At 40.2% G+C, this 13803-nt stretch overlaps 53 non-coding genes across 53 annotated transcripts; all 53 read right to left on the bottom strand.

Moving 5' to 3' along the window:
* Positions 1-28: 28 nt before the first annotated feature.
* TRNAR-ACG (transfer RNA arginine (anticodon ACG)) lies at positions 29-101 on the bottom strand. Its single transcript has one exon. It is a non-coding gene; the product is annotated as a tRNA-Arg (tRNA).
* Positions 102-192: 91 nt separating this feature from the next.
* Positions 193-265, bottom strand: TRNAR-ACG (transfer RNA arginine (anticodon ACG)). The gene has a single exon. It is a non-coding gene; the product is annotated as a tRNA-Arg (tRNA).
* A 255-nt stretch (positions 266-520) lies between these two features.
* TRNAR-ACG (transfer RNA arginine (anticodon ACG)) lies at positions 521-593 on the bottom strand. The gene has a single exon. It is a non-coding gene; the product is annotated as a tRNA-Arg (tRNA).
* A 248-nt stretch (positions 594-841) lies between these two features.
* On the bottom strand, positions 842-914 carry TRNAR-ACG (transfer RNA arginine (anticodon ACG)). The gene has a single exon. It is a non-coding gene; the product is annotated as a tRNA-Arg (tRNA).
* A 250-nt stretch (positions 915-1164) lies between these two features.
* Positions 1165-1237, bottom strand: TRNAC-ACA (transfer RNA cysteine (anticodon ACA)). Its single transcript has one exon. It is a non-coding gene; the product is annotated as a tRNA-Cys (tRNA).
* A 91-nt stretch (positions 1238-1328) lies between these two features.
* On the bottom strand, positions 1329-1401 carry TRNAR-ACG (transfer RNA arginine (anticodon ACG)). The gene has a single exon. It is a non-coding gene; the product is annotated as a tRNA-Arg (tRNA).
* A 255-nt stretch (positions 1402-1656) lies between these two features.
* On the bottom strand, positions 1657-1729 carry TRNAR-ACG (transfer RNA arginine (anticodon ACG)). The gene has a single exon. It is a non-coding gene; the product is annotated as a tRNA-Arg (tRNA).
* A 91-nt stretch (positions 1730-1820) lies between these two features.
* TRNAR-ACG (transfer RNA arginine (anticodon ACG)) lies at positions 1821-1893 on the bottom strand. Its single transcript has one exon. It is a non-coding gene; the product is annotated as a tRNA-Arg (tRNA).
* Positions 1894-2312: 419 nt separating this feature from the next.
* TRNAR-ACG (transfer RNA arginine (anticodon ACG)) lies at positions 2313-2385 on the bottom strand. The gene has a single exon. It is a non-coding gene; the product is annotated as a tRNA-Arg (tRNA).
* A 91-nt stretch (positions 2386-2476) lies between these two features.
* TRNAR-ACG (transfer RNA arginine (anticodon ACG)) lies at positions 2477-2549 on the bottom strand. The gene has a single exon. It is a non-coding gene; the product is annotated as a tRNA-Arg (tRNA).
* Positions 2550-2804: 255 nt separating this feature from the next.
* On the bottom strand, positions 2805-2877 carry TRNAR-ACG (transfer RNA arginine (anticodon ACG)). The gene has a single exon. It is a non-coding gene; the product is annotated as a tRNA-Arg (tRNA).
* Positions 2878-3125: 248 nt separating this feature from the next.
* On the bottom strand, positions 3126-3198 carry TRNAR-ACG (transfer RNA arginine (anticodon ACG)). The gene has a single exon. It is a non-coding gene; the product is annotated as a tRNA-Arg (tRNA).
* Positions 3199-3448: 250 nt separating this feature from the next.
* On the bottom strand, positions 3449-3521 carry TRNAC-ACA (transfer RNA cysteine (anticodon ACA)). The gene has a single exon. It is a non-coding gene; the product is annotated as a tRNA-Cys (tRNA).
* Positions 3522-3612: 91 nt separating this feature from the next.
* On the bottom strand, positions 3613-3685 carry TRNAR-ACG (transfer RNA arginine (anticodon ACG)). The gene has a single exon. It is a non-coding gene; the product is annotated as a tRNA-Arg (tRNA).
* Positions 3686-3940: 255 nt separating this feature from the next.
* Positions 3941-4013, bottom strand: TRNAR-ACG (transfer RNA arginine (anticodon ACG)). Its single transcript has one exon. It is a non-coding gene; the product is annotated as a tRNA-Arg (tRNA).
* Positions 4014-4104: 91 nt separating this feature from the next.
* Positions 4105-4177, bottom strand: TRNAR-ACG (transfer RNA arginine (anticodon ACG)). The gene has a single exon. It is a non-coding gene; the product is annotated as a tRNA-Arg (tRNA).
* A 412-nt stretch (positions 4178-4589) lies between these two features.
* On the bottom strand, positions 4590-4662 carry TRNAR-ACG (transfer RNA arginine (anticodon ACG)). The gene has a single exon. It is a non-coding gene; the product is annotated as a tRNA-Arg (tRNA).
* A 91-nt stretch (positions 4663-4753) lies between these two features.
* TRNAR-ACG (transfer RNA arginine (anticodon ACG)) lies at positions 4754-4826 on the bottom strand. The gene has a single exon. It is a non-coding gene; the product is annotated as a tRNA-Arg (tRNA).
* Positions 4827-4917: 91 nt separating this feature from the next.
* TRNAR-UCG (transfer RNA arginine (anticodon UCG)) lies at positions 4918-4990 on the bottom strand. The gene has a single exon. It is a non-coding gene; the product is annotated as a tRNA-Arg (tRNA).
* An 84-nt stretch (positions 4991-5074) lies between these two features.
* Positions 5075-5147, bottom strand: TRNAR-ACG (transfer RNA arginine (anticodon ACG)). Its single transcript has one exon. It is a non-coding gene; the product is annotated as a tRNA-Arg (tRNA).
* A 255-nt stretch (positions 5148-5402) lies between these two features.
* Positions 5403-5475, bottom strand: TRNAR-ACG (transfer RNA arginine (anticodon ACG)). Its single transcript has one exon. It is a non-coding gene; the product is annotated as a tRNA-Arg (tRNA).
* Positions 5476-5566: 91 nt separating this feature from the next.
* TRNAR-ACG (transfer RNA arginine (anticodon ACG)) lies at positions 5567-5639 on the bottom strand. Its single transcript has one exon. It is a non-coding gene; the product is annotated as a tRNA-Arg (tRNA).
* A 255-nt stretch (positions 5640-5894) lies between these two features.
* Positions 5895-5967, bottom strand: TRNAR-ACG (transfer RNA arginine (anticodon ACG)). Its single transcript has one exon. It is a non-coding gene; the product is annotated as a tRNA-Arg (tRNA).
* Positions 5968-6058: 91 nt separating this feature from the next.
* Positions 6059-6131, bottom strand: TRNAR-UCG (transfer RNA arginine (anticodon UCG)). The gene has a single exon. It is a non-coding gene; the product is annotated as a tRNA-Arg (tRNA).
* Positions 6132-6217: 86 nt separating this feature from the next.
* Positions 6218-6290, bottom strand: TRNAR-ACG (transfer RNA arginine (anticodon ACG)). The gene has a single exon. It is a non-coding gene; the product is annotated as a tRNA-Arg (tRNA).
* A 1063-nt stretch (positions 6291-7353) lies between these two features.
* TRNAR-ACG (transfer RNA arginine (anticodon ACG)) lies at positions 7354-7426 on the bottom strand. Its single transcript has one exon. It is a non-coding gene; the product is annotated as a tRNA-Arg (tRNA).
* A 91-nt stretch (positions 7427-7517) lies between these two features.
* TRNAR-ACG (transfer RNA arginine (anticodon ACG)) lies at positions 7518-7590 on the bottom strand. Its single transcript has one exon. It is a non-coding gene; the product is annotated as a tRNA-Arg (tRNA).
* A 248-nt stretch (positions 7591-7838) lies between these two features.
* TRNAR-ACG (transfer RNA arginine (anticodon ACG)) lies at positions 7839-7911 on the bottom strand. The gene has a single exon. It is a non-coding gene; the product is annotated as a tRNA-Arg (tRNA).
* A 577-nt stretch (positions 7912-8488) lies between these two features.
* TRNAR-ACG (transfer RNA arginine (anticodon ACG)) lies at positions 8489-8561 on the bottom strand. The gene has a single exon. It is a non-coding gene; the product is annotated as a tRNA-Arg (tRNA).
* Positions 8562-8652: 91 nt separating this feature from the next.
* On the bottom strand, positions 8653-8725 carry TRNAR-ACG (transfer RNA arginine (anticodon ACG)). Its single transcript has one exon. It is a non-coding gene; the product is annotated as a tRNA-Arg (tRNA).
* A 91-nt stretch (positions 8726-8816) lies between these two features.
* TRNAR-UCG (transfer RNA arginine (anticodon UCG)) lies at positions 8817-8889 on the bottom strand. Its single transcript has one exon. It is a non-coding gene; the product is annotated as a tRNA-Arg (tRNA).
* An 84-nt stretch (positions 8890-8973) lies between these two features.
* TRNAR-ACG (transfer RNA arginine (anticodon ACG)) lies at positions 8974-9046 on the bottom strand. The gene has a single exon. It is a non-coding gene; the product is annotated as a tRNA-Arg (tRNA).
* A 255-nt stretch (positions 9047-9301) lies between these two features.
* On the bottom strand, positions 9302-9374 carry TRNAR-ACG (transfer RNA arginine (anticodon ACG)). Its single transcript has one exon. It is a non-coding gene; the product is annotated as a tRNA-Arg (tRNA).
* Positions 9375-9465: 91 nt separating this feature from the next.
* TRNAR-ACG (transfer RNA arginine (anticodon ACG)) lies at positions 9466-9538 on the bottom strand. The gene has a single exon. It is a non-coding gene; the product is annotated as a tRNA-Arg (tRNA).
* A 91-nt stretch (positions 9539-9629) lies between these two features.
* On the bottom strand, positions 9630-9702 carry TRNAR-UCG (transfer RNA arginine (anticodon UCG)). The gene has a single exon. It is a non-coding gene; the product is annotated as a tRNA-Arg (tRNA).
* An 84-nt stretch (positions 9703-9786) lies between these two features.
* Positions 9787-9859, bottom strand: TRNAR-ACG (transfer RNA arginine (anticodon ACG)). The gene has a single exon. It is a non-coding gene; the product is annotated as a tRNA-Arg (tRNA).
* Positions 9860-10114: 255 nt separating this feature from the next.
* On the bottom strand, positions 10115-10187 carry TRNAR-ACG (transfer RNA arginine (anticodon ACG)). The gene has a single exon. It is a non-coding gene; the product is annotated as a tRNA-Arg (tRNA).
* Positions 10188-10278: 91 nt separating this feature from the next.
* TRNAR-ACG (transfer RNA arginine (anticodon ACG)) lies at positions 10279-10351 on the bottom strand. Its single transcript has one exon. It is a non-coding gene; the product is annotated as a tRNA-Arg (tRNA).
* Positions 10352-10599: 248 nt separating this feature from the next.
* TRNAR-ACG (transfer RNA arginine (anticodon ACG)) lies at positions 10600-10672 on the bottom strand. The gene has a single exon. It is a non-coding gene; the product is annotated as a tRNA-Arg (tRNA).
* A 250-nt stretch (positions 10673-10922) lies between these two features.
* On the bottom strand, positions 10923-10995 carry TRNAC-ACA (transfer RNA cysteine (anticodon ACA)). The gene has a single exon. It is a non-coding gene; the product is annotated as a tRNA-Cys (tRNA).
* Positions 10996-11086: 91 nt separating this feature from the next.
* TRNAR-ACG (transfer RNA arginine (anticodon ACG)) lies at positions 11087-11159 on the bottom strand. The gene has a single exon. It is a non-coding gene; the product is annotated as a tRNA-Arg (tRNA).
* Positions 11160-11250: 91 nt separating this feature from the next.
* TRNAR-ACG (transfer RNA arginine (anticodon ACG)) lies at positions 11251-11323 on the bottom strand. Its single transcript has one exon. It is a non-coding gene; the product is annotated as a tRNA-Arg (tRNA).
* Positions 11324-11414: 91 nt separating this feature from the next.
* Positions 11415-11487, bottom strand: TRNAR-ACG (transfer RNA arginine (anticodon ACG)). Its single transcript has one exon. It is a non-coding gene; the product is annotated as a tRNA-Arg (tRNA).
* Positions 11488-11578: 91 nt separating this feature from the next.
* Positions 11579-11651, bottom strand: TRNAR-ACG (transfer RNA arginine (anticodon ACG)). The gene has a single exon. It is a non-coding gene; the product is annotated as a tRNA-Arg (tRNA).
* Positions 11652-12063: 412 nt separating this feature from the next.
* Positions 12064-12136, bottom strand: TRNAR-ACG (transfer RNA arginine (anticodon ACG)). Its single transcript has one exon. It is a non-coding gene; the product is annotated as a tRNA-Arg (tRNA).
* A 250-nt stretch (positions 12137-12386) lies between these two features.
* Positions 12387-12459, bottom strand: TRNAC-ACA (transfer RNA cysteine (anticodon ACA)). The gene has a single exon. It is a non-coding gene; the product is annotated as a tRNA-Cys (tRNA).
* Positions 12460-12550: 91 nt separating this feature from the next.
* TRNAR-ACG (transfer RNA arginine (anticodon ACG)) lies at positions 12551-12623 on the bottom strand. Its single transcript has one exon. It is a non-coding gene; the product is annotated as a tRNA-Arg (tRNA).
* Positions 12624-12714: 91 nt separating this feature from the next.
* TRNAR-ACG (transfer RNA arginine (anticodon ACG)) lies at positions 12715-12787 on the bottom strand. Its single transcript has one exon. It is a non-coding gene; the product is annotated as a tRNA-Arg (tRNA).
* A 91-nt stretch (positions 12788-12878) lies between these two features.
* Positions 12879-12951, bottom strand: TRNAR-ACG (transfer RNA arginine (anticodon ACG)). Its single transcript has one exon. It is a non-coding gene; the product is annotated as a tRNA-Arg (tRNA).
* A 91-nt stretch (positions 12952-13042) lies between these two features.
* On the bottom strand, positions 13043-13115 carry TRNAR-ACG (transfer RNA arginine (anticodon ACG)). The gene has a single exon. It is a non-coding gene; the product is annotated as a tRNA-Arg (tRNA).
* A 91-nt stretch (positions 13116-13206) lies between these two features.
* On the bottom strand, positions 13207-13279 carry TRNAR-ACG (transfer RNA arginine (anticodon ACG)). The gene has a single exon. It is a non-coding gene; the product is annotated as a tRNA-Arg (tRNA).
* Positions 13280-13534: 255 nt separating this feature from the next.
* TRNAR-UCG (transfer RNA arginine (anticodon UCG)) lies at positions 13535-13607 on the bottom strand. The gene has a single exon. It is a non-coding gene; the product is annotated as a tRNA-Arg (tRNA).
* An 84-nt stretch (positions 13608-13691) lies between these two features.
* Positions 13692-13764, bottom strand: TRNAR-ACG (transfer RNA arginine (anticodon ACG)). Its single transcript has one exon. It is a non-coding gene; the product is annotated as a tRNA-Arg (tRNA).
* Positions 13765-13803: the final 39 nt, after the last annotated feature.

Raw genomic sequence — 13803 nt, 5'->3', positions numbered from 1 at the left:
TCTAATAATCAGCTTTAAATGGTAATACCGAGCTTGCCAGGACTCGAACCTGGAATCTTCTGCTCCGTAGGCAGCCGCGTTATCCATTGCGCCACAAGCCCGTTAAAGGTTGATCAAAATGCTATTGAAGCATTGAAATATTATAAATTTCCCTTCCGTTATACTCTAATAATCATCTTTAGATGTTAATACCGAGCTTGCCAGGACTCGAACCTGGAATCTTCTGCTCCGTAGGCAGACGCGTTATCCATTGCGCCACAAGCCCGTTAGAGGTTGATCAAAATGCTATTGAAGCATTGCAATATTATAAATTTCCCTTCCGTTATACTCTAATAATCATCTTTAAATGGTAATACCGAGCTATCCAGGACTCGAACCTGGAATCTTCTGCTCCGTAGGCAGACGCGTTATCCATCGCGCCACAAGCCCGTTATAGGTTGATCAAAATGCTATTGAAGCATTGCAATATTATAAATTTCCCTTCCGTTATACTCTAATAATCATCTTTAAATGTTAATACCGAGCTTGCCAGGACTCGAACCTGGAATCTTATGCTCCGTAGGCAGACGCGTTATCCATTGCGCCACAAGCCCGTCAGAGGTTGATCAAAATGATATCGAAGCATTGAAATATTATAAATTTCCCTTCCGTTATACTCTAATAAACAGCTTTAAATGGTAATACCGAGCTTGCCACGACTCGAACCTGGAATCTTCTGCTTCGAAGGCAGACGCGTTATGCATTACGCCACAAGCCCTTGCTTTGTATTATAAATAAATTTCCAAAGATTGTATTTATGCATTCTTTATGACGCATAAAAGATCTTTTACGAAAATAAAAAAGAGCTTGCCAGGACTCGAACCTGGAATCTTCTGCTCCGTAGGCAGACGCGTTATCCATTGCGCCACAAGCCCGTTAGAGTTTGATCAAAATGATATTGAAGCATTGAAATATTATAAATATCCCTTCCGTTATACTTTAATAATCATCTTTAAATGTTAATACCGAGCTTGCCAGGACTCGAACCTGGAAGCTTCTGCTTCGAAGGCAGACGCGTTATCCATAAAGCCACAAGCCCTTGCTTCGTATTATAAATAAAATTTCCAAACATTGTATTTATGCATTCTTTATGACGCATAAAAGATCTTTTACGAAAATATTAAAAGGGCTTGCCAGGACTCGAACCTGGAATCTTCTGCTCTGTAGGAAGACGCGTTATCCATTGCGCCACAAGCCCGTTAGAAGTTGATCAAAATGCCATTGAAGCATTGCAATATTATAAATTTCCCTTCCGTTATACTCTAATAATCATCTTTAAATGTTAATACCGAGCTTGCCAGGACTCGAACCTGGAATCTTCTGCTCCGTAGGCAGACGCGTTATCCATTTCGCCACAAGCCCGTTAGAAGTTGATCAAAATGCCATTGAAGCATTGCAATATTATAAATTTCCCTTCCGTTATACTCTAATAATCATCTTTAAATGTTAATACCGAGCTTGCCAGGACTCGAACCTGGAATCTTATGCTCCGTAGGCAGACGCGTTATCCATTGCGCCAAAAGCCCGTTAGAGTTTGATCAAAATGATATTGAAGCATTGAAATATTATAAATTTCCCTTCCGTTATACTCTAATAATCATCTTTAAATGTTAATACCGCGCTTGCCAGGACTCGAACCTGGACTCTTATGCTCCGTAGGCAGACGCGTTATCCATTGCGCCACAAGCCCGTTAGAGGTTGATCAAAATGATATTGAAGCATTAAAATATTATAAATTTCCCTTCCGTTATACTCTAATAATCATCTTTAAATGTTAATACCGAGCTTGCCAGGACTCGAACCTGGAACCTTCTGCTCCGTAGGCAGACGCGTTATCCATTGCGCCACAAGCCCGTTAGAGGTTGATCAAAATGCTATTGAAGCATTGCAATATTATAATTTTCCCTTCCGTTATACTCTAATAATCATCTTTAAATGGTAATACCGAGCTATTCAGGACTCGAACCTGGAATCTTCTGCTCCGTAGGCAGACGCGTTATCCATTGCGCCACAAGCCCGTTAGAGTTTGATCAAAATGATATTGAAGCATTGAAATATTATAAATTTCCCTTCCGTTATACTCTAATAATCATCTTTAAATGTTAATACCGCGCTTGCCAGGACTCGAACCTGGACTCTTATGCTCCGTAGGCAGACGCGTTATCCATTGCCCCACAAGCCCGTTAGAGGTTGATCAAAATGATATTGAAGCATTAAAATATTATAAATTTCCCTTCCGTTATACTCTAATAATCAGCTTTAAATGGTAATACCGAGCTTGCCAGGACTCGAACCTGGAATCTTCTGCTCCGTAGGCAGCCGCGTTATCCATTGCGCCACAAGCCCGTTAAAGGTTGATCAAAATGCTATTGAAGCATTGAAATATTATAAATTTCCCTTCCGTTATACTCTAATAATCATCTTTAGATGTTAATACCGAGCTTGCCAGGACTCGAACCTGGAATCTTCTGCTCCGTAGGCAGACGCGTTATCCATTGCGCCACAAGCCCGTTAGAGGTTGATCAAAATGCTATTGAAGCATTGCAATATTATAAATTTCCCTTCCGTTATACTCTAATAATCATCTTTAAATGGTAATACCGAGCTATCCAGGACTCGAACCTGGAATCTTCTGCTCCGTAGGCAGACGCGTTATCCATCGCGCCACAAGCCCGTTATAGGTTGATCAAAATGCTATTGAAGCATTGCAATATTATAAATTTCCCTTCCGTTATACTCTAATAATCATCTTTAAATGTTAATACCGAGCTTGCCAGGACTCGAACCTGGAATCTTATGCTCCGTAGGCAGACGCGTTATCCATTGCGCCACAAGCCCGTCAGAGGTTGATCAAAATGATATCGAAGCATTGAAATATTATAAATTTCCCTTCCGTTATACTCTAATAAACAGCTTTAAATGGTAATACCGAGCTTGCCACGACTCGAACCTGGAATCTTCTGCTTCGAAGGCAGACGCGTTATGCATTACGCCACAAGCCCTTGCTTTGTATTATAAATAAATTTCCAAAGATTGTATTTATGCATTCTTTATGACGCATAAAAGATCTTTTACGAAAATAAAAAAGAGCTTGCCAGGACTCGAACCTGGAATCTTCTGCTCCGTAGGCAGACGCGTTATCCATTGCGCCACAAGCCCGTTAGAGTTTGATCAAAATGATATTGAAGCATTGAAATATTATAAATTTCCCTTCCGTTATACTTTAATAATCATCTTTAAATGTTAATACCGAGCTTGCCAGGACTCGAACCTGGAAGCTTCTGCTTCGAAGGCAGACGCGTTATCCATAAAGCCACAAGCCCTTGCTTCGTATTATAAATAAAATTTCCAAACATTGTATTTATGCATTCTTTATGACGCATAAAAGATCTTTTACGAAAATATTAAAAGGGCTTGCCAGGACTCGAACCTGGAATCTTCTGCTCTGTAGGAAGACGCGTTATCCATTGCGCCACAAGCCCGTTAGAAGTTGATCAAAATGCCATTGAAGCATTGCAATATTATAAATTTCCCTTCCGTTATACTCTAATAATCATCTTTAAATGTTAATACCGAGCTTGCCAGGACTCGAACCTGGAATCTTCTGCTCCGTAGGCAGACGCGTTATCCATTTCGCCACAAGCCCGTTAGAAGTTGATCAAAATGCCATTGAAGCATTGCAATATTATAAATTTCCCTTCCGTTATACTCTAATAATCATCTTTAAATGTTAATACCGAGCTTGCCAGGACTCGAACCTGGAATCTTATGCTCCGTAGGCAGACGCGTTATCCATTGCGCCAAAAGCCCGTTAGAGTTTGATCAAAATGATATTGAAGCATTGAAATATTATAAATTTCCCTTCCGTTATACTCTAATAATCATCTTTAAATGTTAATACCGCGCTTGCCAGGACTCGAACCTGGACTCTTATGCTCCGTAGGCAGACGCGTTATCCATTGCGCCACAAGCCCGTTAGAGGTTGATCAAAATGATATTGAAGCATTAAAATATTATAAATTTCCCTTCCGTTATACTCTAATAATCATCTTTAAATGTTAATACCGAGCTTGCCAGGACTCGAACCTGGAACCTTCTGCTCCGTAGGCAGACGCGTTATCCATTGCGCCACAAGCCCGTTAGAGGTTGATCAAAATGCTATTGAAGCATTGCAATATTATAATTTTCCCTTCCGTTATACTCTAATAATCATCTTTAAATGGTAATACCGAGCTATTCAGGACTCGAACCTGGAATCTTCTGCTCCGTAGGCAGACGCGTTATCCATCGCGCCACAAGCCCGTTATAGGTTGATCAAAATGCTATTGAAGCATTGAAATATTATAAATGTCCCTTCCGTTATACTCTAATAATCAGCTTTAAATGGTAATACCGAGCTTGCCACGACTCGAATCTGGAATCTTCTGCTTCGAAGGCAGCCGCGTTATCCATTACGCCACAAGCCCTTGCTTTGTATTATAAATAAATTTCTAAAGATTGTATTTATGCATTCTTTATGACGAATAAAAGATCTTTTACGAAAATAAAAAAGAGCTTGCCAGGACTCGAACCTGGAATCTTCTGCTCCGTAGGCAGACGCGTTATCCATTGCGCCGCAAGCCCGTTAGAGTTTGATCAAAATGATATTGAAGCATTGAAATATTATAAATTTCCCTTCCGTTATACTCTAATAATCATCTTTAAATGTTAATACCGAGCTTGCCAGGACTCGAACCTGGAATCTTCTGCTCCGTGGGCAGACGCGTTATCCATTGCGCCACAAGCCCGTTATTGGTTGATCAAAATGCTATTGAAGCATTGAAATATTATAAATTTCCCTTCCGTTATACTCTAATAATCAGCTTTAAATGGTAATACCGAGCTAGCCACGACTCGAACCTGGAATCTTCTGCTTCGAAGGCAGACGCGTTATCCATTACGCCACAAGCCCTTGCTTTGTATTATAAATAAATTTCCAAAGATTGTATTTATGCATTCTTTATGACGCATAAAAGATCTTTTACGAAAATAAAAAAGAGCTTGCCAGGACTCGAACCTGGAATCTTCTGCTCCGTAGGCAGACGCGTTATCCATTGCGCCACAAGCCCGTTAGAGTTTGATCAAAATGATATTGAAGCATTGAAATATTATAAATTTCCCTTCCGTTATACTCTAATAATCATCTTTAAATGTTAATACCGCGCTTTCCAGGACTCGAACCTGGACTCTTATGCTCCGTAGGCAGACGCGTTATCCATTGCGCCACAAGCCCGTTAGAGGTTGATCAAAATGCTATTGAAGCATTGCAATATTATAAATTTCCCTTCCGTTATACTCTAATAATCATCTTTAAATGTTAATACCGAGCTTGCCAGGACTCGAACCTGGAATCTTCTGCTCCGTAGGCAGACGCGTTATCCATTGCGCCACAAGCCCGTTAGAGGTTGATCAAAATGCTATTGAAGCATTGCAATATTATAAATTTCCCTTCCGTTATACTCTAATAATCATCTTTAAATGTTAATACCGAGCTTGCCAGGACTCGAACCTGGAATCTTCTGCTCCGTAGGCAGACGCGTTATCCATTGCGCCACAAGCCCGTTAGAGGTTGATCAAAATGCTATTGAAGCATTGCAATATTATAAATTTCCCTTCCGTTATACTCTAATAATCATCTTTAAATGGTAATACCGAGCTATCCAGGACTCGAACCTGGAATCTTCTGCTCCGTAGGCAGACGCGTTATCCATCGCGCCACAAGCCCGTTATAGGTTGATCAAAATGCTATTGAAGCATTGCAATATTATAAATTTCCCTTCCGTTATACTCTAATAATCATCTTTAAATGTTAATACCGAGCTTGCCAGGACTCGAACCTGGAATCTTATGCTCCGTAGGCAGACGCGATATCCATTGCGCCACAAGCCCGTCAGAGGTTGATCAAAATGATATCGAAGCATTGAAATATTATAAATTTCCCTTCCGTTATACTCTAATAAACAGCTTTAAATGGTAATACCGAGCTTGCCACGACTCGAACCTGGAATCTTCTGCTTCGAAGGCAGACGCGTTATCCATTACGCCACAAGCCCTTACTTCGTATTATAAATAAAATTTCCAAACATTGTATTTATGCATTCTTTATGACGCATAAAAGATCTTTTACGAAAATATTAAAAGAGCTTGCCAGGACTCGAACCTGGAATCTTCTGCTCCGTAGGCAGACGCGTTATCCATTGCGCCACAAGCCCGTTAGAGTTTGATCAAAATGATATTGAAGCATTGAAATATTATAAATTTCCCTTCCGTTATACTTTAATAATCATCTTTAAATGGTAATACCGAGCTTGCCAGGACTCGAACCTGGAAGCTTCTGCTTCGAAGGCAGACGCGTTATCCATAAAGCCACAAGCCCTTGCTTCGTATTATAAATAAAATTTCCAAACATTGTATTTATGCATTCTTTATGACGCATAAAAGATATTTTACGAAAACAAAAAAGAGCTTGCCAGGAATCGAACCTTCAATCTTCTGCTCCGTAGGCAGACGCGTTATCCATTGCGCCACAAGCCCGTTAGAGTTTGATCAAAATGATATTGAAGCATTGAAATATTATAAATTTCCCTTCCGTTATACTCTAATAATCATCTTTAAATGTTAATACCGCGCTTGCCAGGACTCGAACCTGGACTCTTATGCTCCGTAGGCAGACGCGTTATCCATTGCACCACAAGCCCGTTAGAGGTTGATCAAAATGATATTGAAGCATTAAAATATTATAAATTTCCCTTCCGTTATACTCTAATAATCAGCTTTAAATGGTAATCCCGAGCTTGCCAGGACTCGAACCTGGAATCTTCTGCTCCGTGGGCAGACGCGTTATCCCTAAAGCCACAAGCCCTTGCTTCGTATTATAAATAAAATTTCCAAACATTGTATTTATGCATTCTTTATGACGCATAAAAGATATTTTACGAAAACAAAAAAGAGCTTGCCAGGAATCGAACCTTCAATCTTCTGCTCCGTAGGCAGACGCGTTATCCATTGCGCCACAAGCCCGTTAGAGTTTGATCAAAATGATATTGAAGCATTGAAATATTATAAATTTCCCTTCCGTTATACTCTAATAATCATCTTTAAATGTTAATACCGCGCTTGCCAGGACTCGAACCTGGACTCTTATGCTCCGTAGGCAGACGCGTTATCCATTGCACCACAAGCCCGTTAGAGGTTGATCAAAATGATATTGAAGCATTAAAATATTATAAATTTCCCTTCCGTTATACTCTAATAATCAGCTTTAAATGGTAATCCCGAGCTTGCCAGGACTCGAACCTGGAATCTTCTGCTCCGTGGGCAGACGCGTTATCCATTGCGCCACAAGCCCGTTAGAGGTGGATCAAAATGCTATTGAAGCATTGCAATATTATAAATCTCCCTTCCGTTATACTCTAATAATCATCTTTAAATGTTAATACCGAGCTTGCCAGGACTCGAACCTGGAATCTTCTGCTCCGTGGGCAGACGCGTTATCCATTGCGCCACAAGCCCGTTATAGGTTGATCAAAATGCTATTGAAGCATTGAAATATTATAAATTTCCCTTCCGTTATACTCTAATAATCAGCTTTAAATGGTAATACCGAGCTAGCCACGACTTGAACCTGGAATCTTCTGCTTCGAAGGCAGACGCGTTATCCATTACGCCACAAGCCCTTGCTTTGTATTATAAATAAATTTCCAAAGATTGTATTTATGCATTCTTTATGACGCATAAAAGATCTTTTACGAAAATAAAAAAGAGCTTGCCAGGACTCGAACCTGGAATCTTCTGCTCCGTAGGCAGACGCGTTATCCATTGCGCCACAAGCCCGTTAGAGTTTGATCAAAATGATATTGAAGCATTGAAATATTATAAATTTCCCTTCCGTTATACTTTAATAATCATCTTTAAATGGTAATACCGAGCTTGCCAGGACTCGAACCTGGAAGCTTCTGCTTCGAAGGCAGACGCGTTATCCATAAAGCCACAAGCCCTTGCTTCGTATTATAAATAAAATTTCCAAACATTGTATTTATGCATTCTTTATGACGCATAAAAGATATTTTACGAAAACAAAAAAGAGCTTGCCAGGAATCGAACCTTCAATCTTCTGCTCCGTAGGCAGACGCGTTATCCATTGCGCCACAAGCCCGTTAGAGTTTGATCAAAATGATATTGAAGCATTGAAATATTATAAATTTCCCTTCCGTTATACTCTAATAATCATCTTTAAATGTTAATACCGCGCTTGCCAGGACTCGAACCTGGACTCTTATGCTCCGTAGGCAGACGCGTTATCCATTGCACCACAAGCCCGTTAGAGGTTGATCAAAATGATATTGAAGCATTAAAATATTATAAATTTCCCTTCCGTTATACTCTAATAATCAGCTTTAAATGGTAATCCCGAGCTTGCCAGGACTCGAACCTGGAATCTTCTGCTCCGTGGGCAGACGCGTTATCCATTGCGCCACAAGCCCGTTAGAGGTGGATCAAAATGCTATTGAAGCATTGCAATATTATAAATCTCCCTTCCGTTATACTCTAATAATCATCTTTAAATGTTAATACCGAGCTTGCCAGGACTCGAACCTGGAATCTTCTGCTCCGTGGGCAGACGCGTTATCCATTGCGCCACAAGCCCGTTATAGGTTGATCAAAATGCTATTGAAGCATTGAAATATTGTAAATTTCCCTTCCGTTATACTCTAATAATCAGCTTTAAATGGTAATACCGAGCTAGCCACGACTCGAACCTGGAATCTTCTGCTTCGAAGGCAGACGCGTTATCCATTACGCCACAAGCCCTTGCTTTGTATTATAAATAAATTTCCAAAGATTGTATTTATGCATTCTTTATGACGCATAAAAGATCTTTTACGAAAATAAAAAAGAGCTTGCCAGGACTCGAACCTGGAATCTTCTGCTCCGTAGGCAGACGCGTTATCCATTGCGCCACAAGCCCGTTAGAGTTTGATCAAAATGATATTGAAGCATTGAAATATTATAAATTTCCCTTCCGTTATACTTTAATAATCATCTTTAAATGGTAATACCGCGCTTGCCAGGACTCGAACCTGGACTCTTATGCTCCGTAGGCAGACGCGTTATCCATTGCACCACAAGCCCGTTAGAGGTTGATCAAAATGATATTGAAGCATTAAAATATTATAAATTTCCCTTCCGTTATACTCTAATAATCAGCTTTAAATGGTAATCCCGAGCTTGCCAGGACTCGAACCTGGAATCTTCTGCTCCGTGGGCAGACGCGTTATCCATTGCGCCACAAGCCCGTTAGAGGTGGATCAAAATGCTATTGAAGCATTGCAATATTATAAATCTCCCTTCCGTTATACTCTAATAATCATCTTTAAATGTTAATACCGAGCTTGCCAGGACTCGAACCTGGAATCTTCTGCTCCGTGGGCAGACGCGTTATCCATTGCGCCACAAGCCCGTTATAGGTTGATCAAAATGCTATTGAAGCATTGAAATATTGTAAATTTCCCTTCCGTTATACTCTAATAATCAGCTTTAAATGGTAATACCGAGCTAGCCACGACTCGAACCTGGAATCTTCTGCTTCGAAGGCAGACGCGTTATCCATTACGCCACAAGCCCTTGCTTTGTATTATAAATAAATTTCCAAAGATTGTATTTATGCATTCTTTATGACGCATAAAAGATCTTTTACGAAAATAAAAAAGAGCTTGCCAGGACTCGAACCTGGAATCTTCTGCTCCGTAGGCAGACGCGTTATCCATTGCGCCACAAGCCCGTTAGAGTTTGATCAAAATGATATTGAAGCATTGAAATATTATAAATTTCCCTTCCGTTATACTTTAATAATCATCTTTAAATGGTAATACCGCGCTTGCCAGGACTCGAACCTGGACTCTTATGCTCCGTAGGCAGACGCGTTATCCATTGCACCACAAGCCCGTTAGAGGTTGATCAAAATGATATTGAAGCATTAAAATATTATAAATTTCCCTTCCGTTATACTCTAATAATCAGCTTTAAATGGTAATCCCGAGCTTGCCAGGACTCGAACCTGGAATCTTCTGCTCCGTGGGCAGACGCGTTATCCATTGCGCCACAAGCCCGTTAGAGGTGGATCAAAATGCTATTGAAGCATTGCAATATTATAAATCTCCCTTCCGTTATACTCTAATAATCATCTTTAAATGTTAATACCGAGCTTGCCAGGACTCGAACCTGGAATCTTCTGCTCCGTGGGCAGACGCGTTATCCATTGCGCCACAAGCCCGTTATAGGTTGATCAAAATGCTATTGAAGCATTGAAATATTATAAATTTCCCTTCCGTTATACTCTAATAATCAGCTTTAAATGGTAATACCGAGCCAGCCACGACTCGAACCTGGAATCTTCTGCTTCGAAGGCAGACGCGTTATCCATTACGCCACAAGCCCTTGCTTTGTATTATAAATAAATTTCCAAAGATTGTATTTATGCATTCTTTATGACGCATAAAAGATCTTTTACGAAAATAAAAAAGAGCTTGCCAGGACTCGAACCTGGAATCTTCTGCTCCGTAGGCAGACGCGTTATCCATTGCGCCACAAGCCCGTTAGAGTTTGATCAAAATGATATTGAAGCATTGAAATATTATAAATTTCCCTTCCGTTATACTTTAATAATCATCTTTAAATGGTAATACCGAGGTTGCCAGGACTCGAACCAGGAATCTTCTGCTTCGAAGGCAGGCGCGTTATCCATTACGCCACAAGCCCTTGCTTCGTATTATAAATAAAATTTCCAAACATTGTATTTATGCATTCTTTATGACGCATAAAAGATCTTTTACGAAAATATTAAAAGAGCTTGCCAGGACTCGAACCTGGAATCTTCTGCTCTGTAGGAAGACGCGTTATCCATTGCGCCACAAGCCCGTTAGAGGTTGATCAAAATGATATTGAAGCATTGCAATATTATAAATTTCCCTTCCGTTATACTCTAATAATCATCTTTAAATGTTAATACCGAGCTTGCCAGGACTCGAACCTGGAACCTTCTGCTCCGTAGGCAGACGCGTTATCCATTGCGCCACAAGCCCGTTAGAGTTTGAGCAAAATGATATTGAAGCATTGAAATATTATAAATTTCCCTTCCGTTATACTCTAATAATCATCTTTAAATGTTAATACCGCGCTTGCCAGGACTCGAACCTGGACTCTTATGCTCCGTAGGCAGACGCGTTATCCATTGCGCCACAAGCCCGTTAGAGTTTGAGCAAAATGATATTGAAGCATTGAAATATTATAAATTTCCCTTCCGTTATACTCTAATAATCAGCTTTAAATGGTAATACCGAGCTTGCCAGGACTCGAACCTGGAATCTTCTGCTCCGTAGGCAGACGCGTTACCCATTGCGCCACAAGCCCGTTAGAGGTTGATCAAAATGCTATTGAAGCATTGCAATATTATAAATTTCCCTTCCGTTATACTCTAATAATCATCTTTAAATGTTAATACCGAGCTTGCCAGGACTCGCACCTGGAATCTTCTGCTCCGTAGGCAGACGCGTTATCCATTGCGCCACAAGCCCGTTAGAGGTTGATCAAAATGCTATTGAAGCATTGCAATATTATAAATTTCCCTTCCGTTATACTCTAATAATCATCTTTAAATGGTAATACCGAGCTATTCAGGACTCGAACCTGGAATCTTCTGCTCCGTAGGCAGACGCGTTATCCATCGCGCCACAAGCCCGTTATAGGTTGATCAAAATGCTATTGAAGCATTGAAATATTATAAATGTCCCTTCCGTTATACTCTAATAATCAGCTTTAAATGGTAATACCGAGCTTGCCACGACTCGAACCTGGAATCTTCTGCTTCGAAGGCAGACGCGTTATCGATTACGCCACAAGCCCTTGCTTTGTATTATAAATAAATTTCTAAAGATTGTATTTATGCATTCTTTATGACGAATAAAAGATCTTTTTCGAAAATAAAAAAGAGCTTGCCAGGACTCGAACCTGGAATCTTCTGCTCCGTAGGCAGACGCGTTATCCATTGCGCCGCAAGCCCGTTAGAGTTTGATCAAAATGATATTGAAGCATTGAAATATTATAAATTTCCCTTCCGTTATACTCTAATAATCATCTTTAAATGGTAATACCGAGCTTGCCAGGACTCGAACCTGGAATCTTCTGCTTCGAAGTTAGGCGCGTTATCCATTACGCCACAAGCACTTGCTTCGTATTATAAATAAAATTTCCAAACATTGTATTTATGCATTCTTTATGACGCATAAAAGATCTTTTACGAAAATATTAAAAGAGCTTGCCAGGACTCGAACCTGGAATCTTCTGCTCTGTAGGAAGACGCGTTATCCATTGCGCCACAAGCCCGTTAGAGGTTGATCAAAATGATATTGAAGCATTGCAATATTATAAATTTCCCTTCCGTTATACTCTAATAATCATCTTTAAATGTTAATACCGAGCTTGCCAGGACTCGAACCTGGAATCTTCTGCTCCGTAGGCAGACGCGTTATCCATTGCGCCACAAGCCCGTTAGAAGTTGATCAAAATGCCATTGAAGCATTGCAATATTATAAATTTCCCTTCCGTTATACTCTAATTATCATCTTTAAATGTTAATACCGAGCTTGCCAGGACTCGAACCTGGAATCTTATGCTCCGTAGGCAGACGCGTTATCCATTGCGCCACAAGCCCGTTAGAGTTTGATCAAAATGATATTGAAGCATTGAAATATTATAAATTTCCCTTCCGTTATACTCTAATAATCATCTTTAAATGTTAATACCGCGCTTGCCAGGACTCGAACCTGGACTCTTATGCTCCGTAGGCAGACGCGTTATCCATTGCGCCACAAGCCCGTTAGAGGTTGATCAAAATGATATTGAAGCATTAAAATATTATAAATTTCCCTTCCGTTATACTCTAATAATCAGCTTTAAATGGTAATACCGAGCTTGCCAGGACTCGAACCTGGAATCTTCTGCTCCGTAGGCAGACGCGCTACCCATTGCGCCACAAGCCCGTTAGAGGTTGATCAAAATGCTATTGAAGCATTGCAATATTATAAATTTCCCTTCCGTTATACTCTAGTAATCATCTTTAAATGTTAATACCGAGCTTGCCAGGACTCGAACCTGGAATCTTCTGCTCCGTAGGCAGACGCGTTATCCATTGCGCCACAAGCCCGTTAGAGGTTGATCAAAATGCTATTGAAGCATTGCAATATTATAATTTTCCCTTCCGTTATACTCTAATAATCATCTTTAAATGGTAATACCGAGCTATTCAGGACTCGAACCTGGAATCTTCTGCTCCGTATGCAGACGCGTTATCCATCGCGCCACAACCCCGTTATAGGTTGATCAAAATGCTATTGAAGCATTGAAATATTATAAATGTCCCTTCCGTTATACTCTAATAATCAGCTTTAAATGGTAATACCGAGCTTGCCACGACTCGAACCTGGAATCTTCTGCTTCGAAGGCAGACGCGTTATCCATTACGCCACAAGCCCTTGCTTTGTATTATAAATAAATTTCTAAAGATTGTATTTATGCATTCTTTATGACGAATAAAAGATCTTTTACGAAAATAAAAAAGAGCTTGCCAGGACTCGAACCTGGAATCTTCTGCTCCGTAGGCAGACGCGTTATCCATTGCGCCGCAAGCCCGTTAGAGTTTGATCAAAATGATATTGAAGCATTGAAATA

The sequence above is a fragment of the Phalangium opilio genome, unplaced genomic scaffold, assembly GCF_054372755.1.
Source record: "Phalangium opilio isolate 3A_F unplaced genomic scaffold, DU_Popi_V2 ptg000088l_1, whole genome shotgun sequence".
Lineage (NCBI taxonomy): Eukaryota > Metazoa > Arthropoda > Arachnida > Opiliones > Phalangiidae > Phalangium > Phalangium opilio.
Note: the sequence above shows the minus strand (reverse complement) of the source record. Positions and strands in the feature narration are given on the sequence as shown.